Below are 12,390 nucleotides of genomic sequence, written 5' to 3' on the forward strand. Positions count from 1 at the left end.
AGTATATCTTCGGTGTTAAATTCATTTGATTCTTTTCATAAATTAAATGAATTCCATTATCTAATCTTTACAGGGGTTTTATAAGAGACAATTCCTACTAGTGCCACTGCGGTGGAAATAAACTTTCACCAGAGTGTAAAAAATGGTAAGACATTAAAAAAAAAACTTATTTGACCACTGTTCTTTCCTCTGTCAATACAGTTGCTGTTTTATTTTTCTGTTAATTCACATCTTTGCCTGGAGAATATATTTATTTCTATTTCTTAAGTAAAATCTTTAGCTTTCTGTAGTTTTTGATGACCAGGTTTGAGGCTTAACCATGTTGTGTTGATTCTTAGAATTTCTGAAACAGGAATTTCTCACATGCCTTAAAATCAAACTTTATACTTGTCTCATCCTAAAAAGTCTTAATTAGGATTTTGACTTCAGTGTTTAGGTCAGATTAATATGTACGTGACTCATCAACGATTCTAAAATCCTATTGGATGATTTCTCATTATTGTCAAGTAAAAAAGAAACTGATGAAACATTCCAGACCTTCACTCATTTACCTAGTTTAAAGCTTATTTTTCTCTAAGATTGTTGAAAACATGGGTTGTATCTAGTAGTTTCATTGAATATAGCCTTTTTTCTGTTTTTAACTTACTTCACTGCTGTTTATTCTTATTGAAGGGGATTATTACAGTGTACCCATAACTGTAAATGTAGAAACTAGTTGAGGTGTTAAAATTTATTATATATTGTCATTCAGGATTTAATCATGGCTTCTTTGATGTTGATGGTATAGGTTCATACAAAAATAAATATCTTTTTGCAGAGGTATCTGTGATAGAACAAATTGTGTGGTGAGGGAGTATAGCTCTGTAGTAGACTGCATGCTTGGTGTGCATAAGGTCCTGGGTTCAATCCCCAGAGCCCTTATTAAGTGGAAAAAAAATTTTTAATAACAATTAAAAAAACTTATTAAATTTTTTTACATTAAAAAAAACTTGAACTGTGGAACATATATTAATAAGGAAAGAATTACTAAGCATATGACACATAAGCACCATAATTCATCTTAGAGTCAGCCTTGAAATTTGAAAGTTTTTCCATTTTCAACTTTTGTTTGTTAACTTTTATAAACTCAGCCTTCAAGTTTCCCTCTCAGCAGAGATCTGACAAAAATATTTCCTTTCAGAGCATAACACTCTATAGAATATTTCCTACTGTCAGAGTTAAAAATTTAAAAACTGAAAGAAAAATAGTCAGAAGGTTGCTTTGCACTTGTCCCCCCCAAAATGGGGGTGTCTTGTATCTAAATAAATTAAAATTTAAACAATCATCAGTAATTTTTATTATGTATGTATGGAAGGAAAAATAAACTAGTTTAAATTCATTCACTTCACCTGTGAAATCACTGTATTATGTGAAAAACCTATGTGGCTTTGATCATTTTAATACAAGTTGCTCAATTTTCTTTTCTTCTCAGTGAGAGAATATGCCATTGAAAGAAAAGAAATTTTCAAAAGGTTTATGTTGGAGTGGAGACATGGTCTCTTCCCTCTGAACTCCCTTCCAGGAGCAGAGAAACAGAACTACATGAGAACTATATTTCTTTTCAGCACATTTTAGAAGAGAGGGTACAGGTGCAGAATGGGACGTGTACTGGTACTTCTTTTTAACTAACTCCCTATAATGTCTTGAACATGGGCTCCAGACCAACATGTCCTGTGGCCTCACAGAAATAAAAGAAAAGAAAAGAAAAGAAAAGAAAAGAAAAGAAAAGAAAAGAAAAGAAAAGAAAGAAAATAAAAAACAGTTCACAAAATGGGAGCAAATATTTGTAAATCATATATCTGATAAGTCTCTAGAAGCCAGAATATAGAGAAGTCTTACAACTCAACAGCATAACAACCAAAAAGGCAAAACAACCCTTTTTAAAAATACACAAAAAATCGTGATAGACATTTCTCCAAAGAAGAAATGCAAATGGCCAATAAGCACATGAAAAGATGCTCAACATCATTAGCCAAAGGAGAACTGCAAATCAAAACACAATGAGATTGCTTCCTACCTGCTACAATGGCTATAATAAAAAAGATGGACAACAACATTGTAAGCGTTGTAGAAGTTATGGGGAGATTGAAATATTGATAGTGGGAATGTAAAATAATGTAGCCAATGTGGACAGCAGTTTGGCAGTTTCCTAAAAAGTTAAACATAAAATTACCACAAAACACAGCAATTACACTCAAGAGAAAAGAAGACATATGTTCACACAAAAACTTGAACACAGATATTCATAGCAGCACTGTTCATAACAGCCAAAATGTGGCTATATGATCAAATGTTCATAATAGTCAAATGTCTATTGACTGCTGGAAAGAAGAAATAAAATGGTATATCCATTCAGTGGAATATTATTCAGTCATAAAAAGGAATGAAGTAATGATAGATGCCTAAACATGGAGGAACATTGAAAACATTATGCTAAGTGAAAGAAGCCAGACACAAAAGATCACATATTGCATGATTCTTTTTATATGAAATGTCCAGAATCCAGAAAAAAAAAGTATATTAGTGGTTGTCAGGGGCTGGTGGGAGTAAAGGGAAGTGACTACTAACAAGTGGTATTTCTCTACAGAGTTATGAAAATGTTCTGGAATTAGGTAGTGGTGATCACAACACAATATTGTGAATATACTAAAAAAAAAAACCACTGAATTGTACACTTTAGAAGGGTGAATTTTATGTAATGGGAATATCTCAAATTTTAAAATAATTAATTAATCAAAAAAAATGAATGAGTGGGACTAGAAACCTGTTGAGGGGAAGGAGCTATAGCACTTCAACGGGGAAATTATTCCTGAGAGAAACCGGTGCATACGTGCTCCAGGACAATCTATGAATATTCATAGCCACATTAGAAACATCAACAGTAAAAGGATAAGCATATGGTGGAATATTTATGCCGTAGAATAATCTATGGTGAAAATGAATAGACAACAGCTACACACAATATCATGGCTGAATCTTGGGAAACTAATATTGAACTAAAACAACAAATTGCTTAAGTATAAAGACAAGCAGGAGACTGATCATATCAACACTCTTCCTAATAGCCAGAAAGGAAACTACAAAACCAACATCGACAGTAGGATGGATAAATAAATTGTGATGTAGTGACATAGTGGAATATGATGAGCAATGAGAGTGAATTAAGTTCATCTACATGCAACAATATGGATGAATCTCATAAAAAATAATATTGAATGGAGAAGCCAGAAGTGACAGAGTTCATGCTGTATATTTCTCTTTGCAGAAAACTCAAAAACAGGAAAAACTAATCTACAAAGTTAGAAGTCAGGGTAACACTTTTCCAAAGCAGAAAGGAGGTTAGTGACTGTAAGGTGGCGGACAGGTTTTTGGGATGCTGATAACGCTCTGTTTCTCTACCTCAGTGCAGGTTAAACAGATACAGTCACTTGCAGAATATGAATAAAACATACATATGTAACTTGATGAGATGAACAACAGTTCACATTTAGTTGTCAAATAAATGTTATGGACATTAGTTTAGAGGTAGAAAAAATAGCAGTGGCCTCTATGGACATAAGCAAAGTCTTAAGAATTAATGTTATTAAGTCATTGCAGACTTTATTATGTAGGTAGAGAGAAAAGCATTCTAAATGGATTAATCACATGAACAAAAAGCGCTATCTAAGTGAATTAACGTTCTTTGAAATCAGTTCAGCTCCCTGAATCAGACTACAAAAAGAAATTGTAGAACCTCTCTTAAGGGAAATTTTTTCAGTAACCTAGATCAGCTTCAGTATGGATCTGCCAAGGGGCAGGGGGATAAACCAGATGACCTTTTGAAATCTTTTCTAAGTTTGCTACTTCTTAAAGTTATAACTCATTAGCCTTCCTGATCTTAAAATATATTAATGAAGAGAGTACTAAAATCTAACCTTTCAAAATGCGATGTTCTGATTCTGGAACGCCAAGAATCTTTCTCTTGCTAAAATATGAATTTCACATCCTTTTCTTTTTGTTAAACTGTGAATAACCAATCAGGTTGGTCTGTTATGTTGATGTCTAGTATGTTGTTGACAGATAGCCTAAGAACTGTAAATTGTGTTCAGCTGCATGGATACTGTTAAGAATGAATTAAGAAATGTCCATGGACAACAGCACTGTCAAAAAGGATGCATAGCTCAAGTGGTAGAGCACGTGCTTAGCATGAAGAAGGTCTCAGAGACAGTCTCAAGAATGTGTGTCCTTTACACTTGCATTTCTTTATGCCTGGAGTACTTTCCTCCAGGGCATCTCTGTGGTTCACCCCCTTATCCTTTTTTTTTTTTTTGTGCTTTTTTTTTTTTTACATTTTTTATTGATTCATAATCATTTTACAGTGTTGTGTCAAATTCCAGTGTTCAGCATGTTCAGCACAATTTTTCAGTCATTCATGGACATATACACACTCATTGTCACATTTTTTTCTCTGTGATTTATCATAACATTTTGTGTATATTTCCCTGTGCTATACAGTGTAATCTTGTTTATCTATTCTACAATTTTGAAATCCCAGTCTATCCCTTCCCACCCTCTACCCCCCCCGTAACCACAAGTCTGTATTCTCTGTCCATGAGTCTATTTCTGTCCTGTATTTATGCTTTGTTTTTGTTTGTTTTTGTTTTTTAGATTCCACATATGAGCGATCTCATATGGTATTTTTCTTTCTCTTTCTGGCTTACTTCACTTAGAATGACATTCTCTAGGATCATCCATGTTGCCGTTTAAATGTCACCTTCTCAGTGAGGTCTCTCTAGACTGTGTGTGTGAAATAGCAATTCTCCACCCTCAACTGGCTCCCTTATGTCCCTTCTCCTGTGTTACTTTTATCTGTTTCTCTAATAGTTCACCATTTGGTATGCTTACTTGTTTATTTGTTTATAATCTGTGTTCCCTCTTCCCCCAACTCACACATTTATGACAATGTCAGCTCCATGAGCGCATCTCTGTTTTGTTTACTGCTAAACCCACAGCATTTGGAACACTGCCTCATGCCCAGTAGGCACCCAACAGATACTAGTTTGAATCCAAATAAAGGAAGAGGGGGTGATCAAATGTGGCAGCAATGTTCTGGTTCCTCGAATAGATTACATCTAATACTGGCCTGCTAGATTAAACCCACCCCTATCAATTATAAGGAAAATCAGAATGATTAAGTATGGAGGAAAACAGCCTATACCCACTGCCAATCTGCTGAAGAAAAACAAAAGAAATCCTTAAATCCTACTTTTGTGTTAATGACACAGTGAGTACAATGAACTTGGACCCTTGTAAGTGTTTTATGATCCTAAGAAGAAAAATGTCCTGTGAGTGTGGGTTACTTTTTAAACTTGCATAGGTCTGCCAAAATGTTTTGCAGAAATTGTGGTAAAGATACTTAAAAAAATAATCTATGTTTATGCCTTTCCAAAAAAGGACTCTTAAATAGATATTTAAGTATTAATTGTTATAGTCGAGGTTTTTAAAACATGCTCTATATAACTGGTTATTATCTTTTGACATTTTATAAGAAGCTTTATAATTACTAAAATACTCCCTGAGAAATATATAAAATATGAATATGTATTTAACCAACTTTGGTGAAACCATTTCAAGGCTCTTTAAAATCTTTCTTATTCTTCTATTTAAATGTCGGTTTCAAATGACTTGCCCTGGAAAGGCATCCTGATATTGACTGATCTTTCATAATTCAGCTTGTGGTGTAAGATTTTTGCAACTCCAAGATCAATAAGAGGCAATTTGCAAAATTTGCCAGTTGCTGAGGGAACAATTATTTTAAAATTCCCATTTATATTACCTTCAGCTACAGAAGCAGATAAATTAAAAGAGGATAAGGGATACTTAAATTGTTTTCACTTTAACCAATACCTTCCTTGCATTATTTAATGTATATCTCATAGTGTTATAAAATGTTGAACCAGACAGACATTTCTGATGCTCCAGAAGTTAACTACTAAACCCCAAGGCACTAGGATCTAAAGCTGAAGATGAAGAGAAGTTGCAGATGAACATTACCACTATTTGGACTGACAAGGATGCATGCATTTTGTTTGTGCCAAATGGAATCTGCAGAAAGTTGTCATACCATCTGGGCAGTAGCTCATTTAAGAGGGCTGCCACTAGTCTTGGAAATGGGAACCGGAGAAGGAGTCATTGGAAGAGGATGAGCTGCCCCAGTAGGAAAATGTACTGGCTTTTGAATTCCTGTTGCTCATTAGCCAGAAAGGCAGGGACCCCCACCAGTCAGTCACATAAACAGGTTCTGCCTTCTTTCTATTATCCAATTGTTCAATTGCTGGTTATAGTTTTTAAAAGACCACATTATCCAATTTAACTCTTATGGCAATCCTGTGAGGTAGGTTTTTGTTTGTTTTTTTAAGTCATACCTCTTTTTCAGATTAGGAAACTTGGAAATGGACTCAGAGAAGTTATACAAGGCCAAGGTCACACAATTAGTGACAGCCAGGACTTAAACCAGCTTCTTTAGGCTTCATGTACTGTTATTTAATGTTCAGTATCTCTTTTGGACAAGGCGCTGTTAACTGCATTAAAGAGAGTATAAATATATATATATATAAGATGGTTCTTGCTCTTAAAGAATCCTTCAGGAGGTCACCATTTAGGAGAAGATCTTAAGCAGCTTGGGTGAGACGACAATAAAAGTATGATGAGTAGGAGATAATGCAACAAAGAAAGTTAAACTGCTTTCCACTAGAAATAAACAGAAATCTTGGCAGGGTTTCCCTGTTGTAGAGACATCCAGAATGGAAGAGAGAGCAGGATGAAGGGCTGAGTGACTTGGCAGAGAGAAGGCAGGGATTTTTTTGGTTTTGTTTTTTGTTTTTCCCAATATGTTATTAAGAAAAATTTTAAAAAGCAAAGTTGAATTTTTACAGCAAGCGCCTGTTGACTTACCCACCTATAGTCTCCATTAATATTTTATTACACTTGTTTTATCTGTACATCTATCATCCTTCTATCTCTCCAGCAACTCATCTTTCTTAAAAAAAAAAATGAATTTCAGAGTAAATTGCAGACATCAGTGCCACTGCAGGCATTTTTGAAACAGGGATGTATTGTACTCAATTTTAAATTATCTTTGTTGCTGTGCTGCAATTTTTCATGTCTCCTTACCTTCAGCAAAGCTCACTCTACACAAAGAGGCCTTGTAAGAATGGTGTTTTTAAATAATAGAAGTCAAGGAAAGTGGCTGAGTTCCAAGTGTAAATAGATGTAGAAACTGAGATAAAAGAATATACAAGACAGAGGGGAGAAGCCAAATTTAGTGGAATCAGGAAGTCAGAACTAGAGGTGAGCACAAGACTATAAACTCCCTGGACTGTGGAGGAATCTTGGGGAGAGCATCCAATTTTGCCCAAGGTGGAAGGAGGGATCTGAGGCCGTCTTACCCAGATCCTTTAAAGGCCAGGCAAACACCCGCTGGCAAGGAGATTACCGCCTCTTTCTCAGTTACCATTTACTAGAACTAAACCTGTTCTATTGCTGGAAGCAACACCTGTGGTTGGAAGAAAGGGGCAAGAAAGAGAGGAAAGAAAACTGACTTATAACTAAGAACCAGTCACGGCCGCCACTTCTCCCCTGTTTTCCCCAACCCCCCCGCACCTCTGTTATTTTCAAGTCACACAAACACTGGATTAAATGCAAGCTCTTTATTACTTGTTGTGTGCCTTGAGAAAATTATATATCCACCTTGAGCATCAATTTCCTTTTGTCTAAAATGGGGCCAATAATACCTACTTTCCTAGGTCATTGTGCGTTAGAGATAAAGGTACATTAGAGCGCACACCACAAGGCAGGCACTCCATAAAAGACAGCTATGGTTGTTACAAGGCGGTGAGCCCTAAATCAGGGCTCCAGTGACAAACTGGTGTTAAGGTTAGAACAGCTTTTTTGAGGGACTGCCTGATTTCAAGATAAAGATTTAAGGTGACTTAGAAAAGAAAGTATTCTATCTAGGCCTGGAGAATGATGCTAGATTGGGGTAAAGTAATACTTGCAAAAATTTACGGATAAGTCATAAAGACACCATATTGTATCCAGTTGCCAATATCTTTAAAACTTTGCTGTTCACATATCTTTTGTCTTATTTATTTTTAATTTTTTAAAAATTTTATTTATTTTTAATTTTTGAGGGGAGGGGAAGTAATTAGGTTTACTTATTTATTTATTTTTAGAGGCGGCCCTGGGGATCACATATCATATTTTGAATATTTATGCGCTGTTATGTTCAAAACCACTGCCCCAGACGCTGCAGAGACAGATGAATACAGACCATCATAGTTTGCTTACCAGGAGCAGAAGCCACTGGTGGAACCTGACTGGACACTTAGAGGGTAATTGACTGATTGCTGCAGTGATAGCGTAAGAGATGAAACCTCCCTGGAGCCCAGCCTTTGGGGGGCCCCTCCGCGTTCCTGACTTTTACATCCAAGAGTCCTACTAGGTTCTCCGGGTGAAGATCAGAGAGATATAGCCTGGAACTTCCTGCAGGAAGGATGGGAAAAGTAGTCATTTTGAAACAAACCCAGAGCACTCTGTTCTGATGAACTCTGTTCTGCCTTTGCTGGCCCTCAACAGAGACTATTTTGCCAGAGCCTAACTAACCCGAGGGAAGGGAAATACCTAATTCCAGCCCCCTCTAGCCGTCTACCTGGGGAAAGAGAAATACCCAGTTCCAGGATCCACTGCCTTCCTTCTTACTTAAGGGTGGGTAGGTAGGGGAGTGGGGAGGAAAAGATGAGACGTACTTGAGATGGCCACAGTCCAGGGACACAGGTTCCCTGAAAACCTGAAACTTAATCATAGGCTAATAGAACACTCCCCCTGCCCCATACTTTCCCAGCATGCCAATCAGCTTCCCGTATAAAAACAAACAATTATAGCTAAAAGAACTGGTAGCCTCAGATCCTACTTAAGAAGGAATCTCTCACGGAGACAAAAATAAGGACACTAGAGGAGATTTCGCCTCTAACACCATGGCTACAGCAGTAGTAAACACAACCTAACTCCTAGCCCAGATAAACAAAACCTCACATTGAAGGCCTGTCTACCTCACTTACTTTTACCTAATACATCATGTCTGGCTTTCAACAAAAAATTCCAAGGAGTGCCAAAAAGGCTAAAAATCCAATCTGAAGAGACAAAGCAAGGAGCAGAACCGGACTAAGATATGGCAGAGTTTGGGGAATGATCCGACTGGGAATTTAAAATAACTATGATTCCTATGCTGAGGGCAACAGTGGAAAAAGTGGACTGCAAAGCAGATGGATAATGTAAGCAGGAAGATGGAAATGCTAAGAAAGAATAAAAAAGAAATGATTGAAAAAAACCAACAACACTGTAACCAAAATGAAAAATGCTTTTGATGGGCTCATCAGCAGAAATGACACAAAGAACCAGTGAGCTTGAAAATCTGTCAGTAGAAACCTCCAAAACTGAAAAACCGAAAAAAGAATGAAAAAATCAGGACACGCTATTCAAGAACTGGGGGACAATTAGAAAAGGTGAAACATAATTGTAATGGGAATACCAGAAAAAGAGGAAAGACAGAGAGGGACAAAAGAATTATTTGAATAACGGCTGCGCATTTTCCAAAATCAACGACAGACACCCAACCACAGACCAGGAATCTCAGAGAACACCAAGCAGAATAAGAGCAAAAAAAAAAAAAAAATCTCCACTTAGGACTATGGTATTCAAACTGCAGACAATCAGAGAGATTGGAGCATGGATCCAAAGTGTAAAGGGTTTTTTGTTTTGTTTTTTCTAATTAATATTACAACTCCTTGGTCTGCCTTTTTCTTCAGACTCCCCCCCCCCCCATCTAAAGTCTCTTCTGTCTGGGAAAAATGTACAGCCTAATTACTTTCCCCTTTAATAAGGAAAGTTTATTTAAATACAAGTAGCAAAAAATAAAATGTTCTGTTAGCTTTATCTCTCCAAATGAACCGCAGATTTCTTGAAGGCAGGGATTATATCTTACACAATTCTGAATCCCTTAGAGTATGTAGTACTGTTTCTACTGTTAAAGCAAATGACATGCCTGCTGTTTTAGCTGACTGGAAGCAACTGTAAAAGCCTAATTACACTGGAACCTGCAGGTTAGGAGTGGAACCTGGTGAAGAGATGTCACTAGCCAGGCGGATTAAATGGTTCTGAAGTCTTCTTTCAATATTTAGAAATAAAACTCATCCCCTCTATGACCTCATAGTATGTTGCACCTGTATAAGACCCACAGTGATTTGTTGACAAGTCCATTTCTCCTGTTCAAGTGTAAGCTCCGCTGGGACAGGGACCACATCTTTCTTCCTCTTTTAATTGTGAGAGGCACTTAATTCATATTTGGTAAATAAAAAGTTGAGAGATACCTGATCAGAGGAAGGGGAATCTAAAGCCATTCTATAGTAATAAGTTATGCATTTAATAGAAGCACCCGAATGTTCTATTTCAGAGGAATTTTGAAGGTGCTTTTCCCAGAGAAGACATATGTTACTTTGCCCCGCAAACTCAATCTCCTTGGGAGCCTGGATTCCACTCAACTCCCTTTTTCTACCCAATTTCGCCCATTTATTTATTTTATGGAAGTACTGGGGACTGAACCCAGGACCTTGTGCATGCGAGGCATGTGCTCTACCACTGAGCTATACCCTCCCCCCACCCAATGACTTTTGTATTTCTGTTTCTATTGGCTCCTCTCTTTTTTCCTGATCTAGTGTCCTTTTTGTGGTGGGGGAGGGGAACTCAACAACAACACAATAAAACTCTTTCCATTGGTGCCCTTTCCGCATTCCATCTTGTTTCCTTCCTTCCTTTACCTGCTAAACTTCTCAAACGTGCGATTGTTCAATACATTCAGACTGACAACCCACCACGCCATCAAGACTGGTTATATTAAGGTTAAAGAATTTCTGATTGAACTCAGAAGTCCTGTCTCAGTTTCTCATCTACTTTAAGTTCCCCATGCTTTAAAATATTTTCATAAAGCAAATGATCCTTTTATGAAGTGAATAAGCACATGCTAATTTATCTGTTTCCTGTAGTTGTTCAGAAGCAAGGCAGGTTTCCAGGTTGGGGTGCTGCCAAGGAGGGCTGTCTTAGTCTTTTACAGTAGACTTGGAGTTTGGGGTTTGGCTCCCCAAGCCTTACCAGGCAACATTATCGCTGTTCCAGAGCTGACACACCCTAATTCATAAGAGACCCAGCACACAAACTAAAATGCTGAGTTGGGTGGAATGAACTGTCCTGTCAGCCAGATCATCATACTATTTGGAAAGCTCCACGGAAGCCAAAATCTCTAAAAACTGCTGATCACAACAGAATCAGGGTAAGAGGAGTGAGGTACCTAGTCTGAATTCTTGAATGATACTAGGACTCCGAGAGTCTGGTTCATCTATCTTTGCCCACTTCATCTCCACAATATAGAAATGTGCTATGCTAATTTGTTCCAATTCTGCTTTTTCTGTCCCTTGTAACTAACTAACCTCTCTTCTTATTTACATGTTATTTTAATCAGGTTATAATGAAGGCTTGTTGTCTTGGATCTATATCCCTTTTGTGATTCATCTTTTGTTTATTGTACAAATTAACTTTCAGACATTGGTCTTATCTGAAAGCGGAGATATCTCACTGTCATCTGCTACGTGCACCTGTAGATTGTAAATATGCATTTCCACATATTATATTTCTTAAAGCAAGGCATACCTAGATAAGTCAGCCTGATCACCCACCTGCCTATTTGGCTGTAAAATAAGACTTTAAGATTCTTCTAGACTGTGACTGTTGGCTTTTCTTGTTTAAGGTATTCTTTACTCCAGATCCTGAAAGCAGTTCCAAGTTAGGTTCCAAAGATTTGAGCAAAGGAAATATTGGTGGAACAATGGTAGCAGAAAATGACTATATTTTTGTTATGTCATAAAAATCACTGTCACAAAGATGCGTCCAATTATAGAGAAACTACTGAACTAAGCATGGCTGGCTAACTTTAAGTTTCATTAATCTGTTCACTTATTTTGTAATCTATTAGCACTTTTTGCAAGATAAGCAGTTGCAAGAGCCAAAAGTTTAAGAAAAATTTATGGGAGAATAACTTAAAATTGAGAAAATTCAACTCATAAATTTTCTCCCAAATGAATTGAGAAGTGACCACTATTATTTAGTTAGAATGGGGTGATAGTAATGCAGGAGCATAATTGGAGAACTGCTACTGTACAGTGAGTTACTGAATACTTCGGATGGAATGAATGACAATTTCATTATTTCTATTATGAATGTAGAAATTGAGTAGAGCGGTAAATGTTTTACAGTATTTTTTCT

The 12,390-nt window shown here is 36.8% G+C and overlaps 1 protein-coding gene and 1 non-coding gene across 6 annotated transcripts in view; both read right to left on the minus strand.

Annotated features, from left to right (window-relative positions):
• Window positions 1–12,390, minus strand: part of RUNX2 (RUNX family transcription factor 2) — a 301,057-nt gene that overhangs the window by 230,864 nt on the left and 57,803 nt on the right. The gene's annotated exons all lie outside the window — the stretch shown is intronic.
• On the minus strand, window positions 10,657–10,729 carry TRNAA-CGC (transfer RNA alanine (anticodon CGC)). The gene has a single exon. It is a non-coding gene; the product is annotated as a tRNA-Ala (tRNA).

Source organism: Vicugna pacos, chromosome 20, assembly GCF_048564905.1.
Source record: "Vicugna pacos chromosome 20, VicPac4, whole genome shotgun sequence".
In the NCBI taxonomy this organism is placed as follows: Eukaryota; Metazoa; Chordata; class Mammalia; order Artiodactyla; family Camelidae; genus Vicugna; species Vicugna pacos.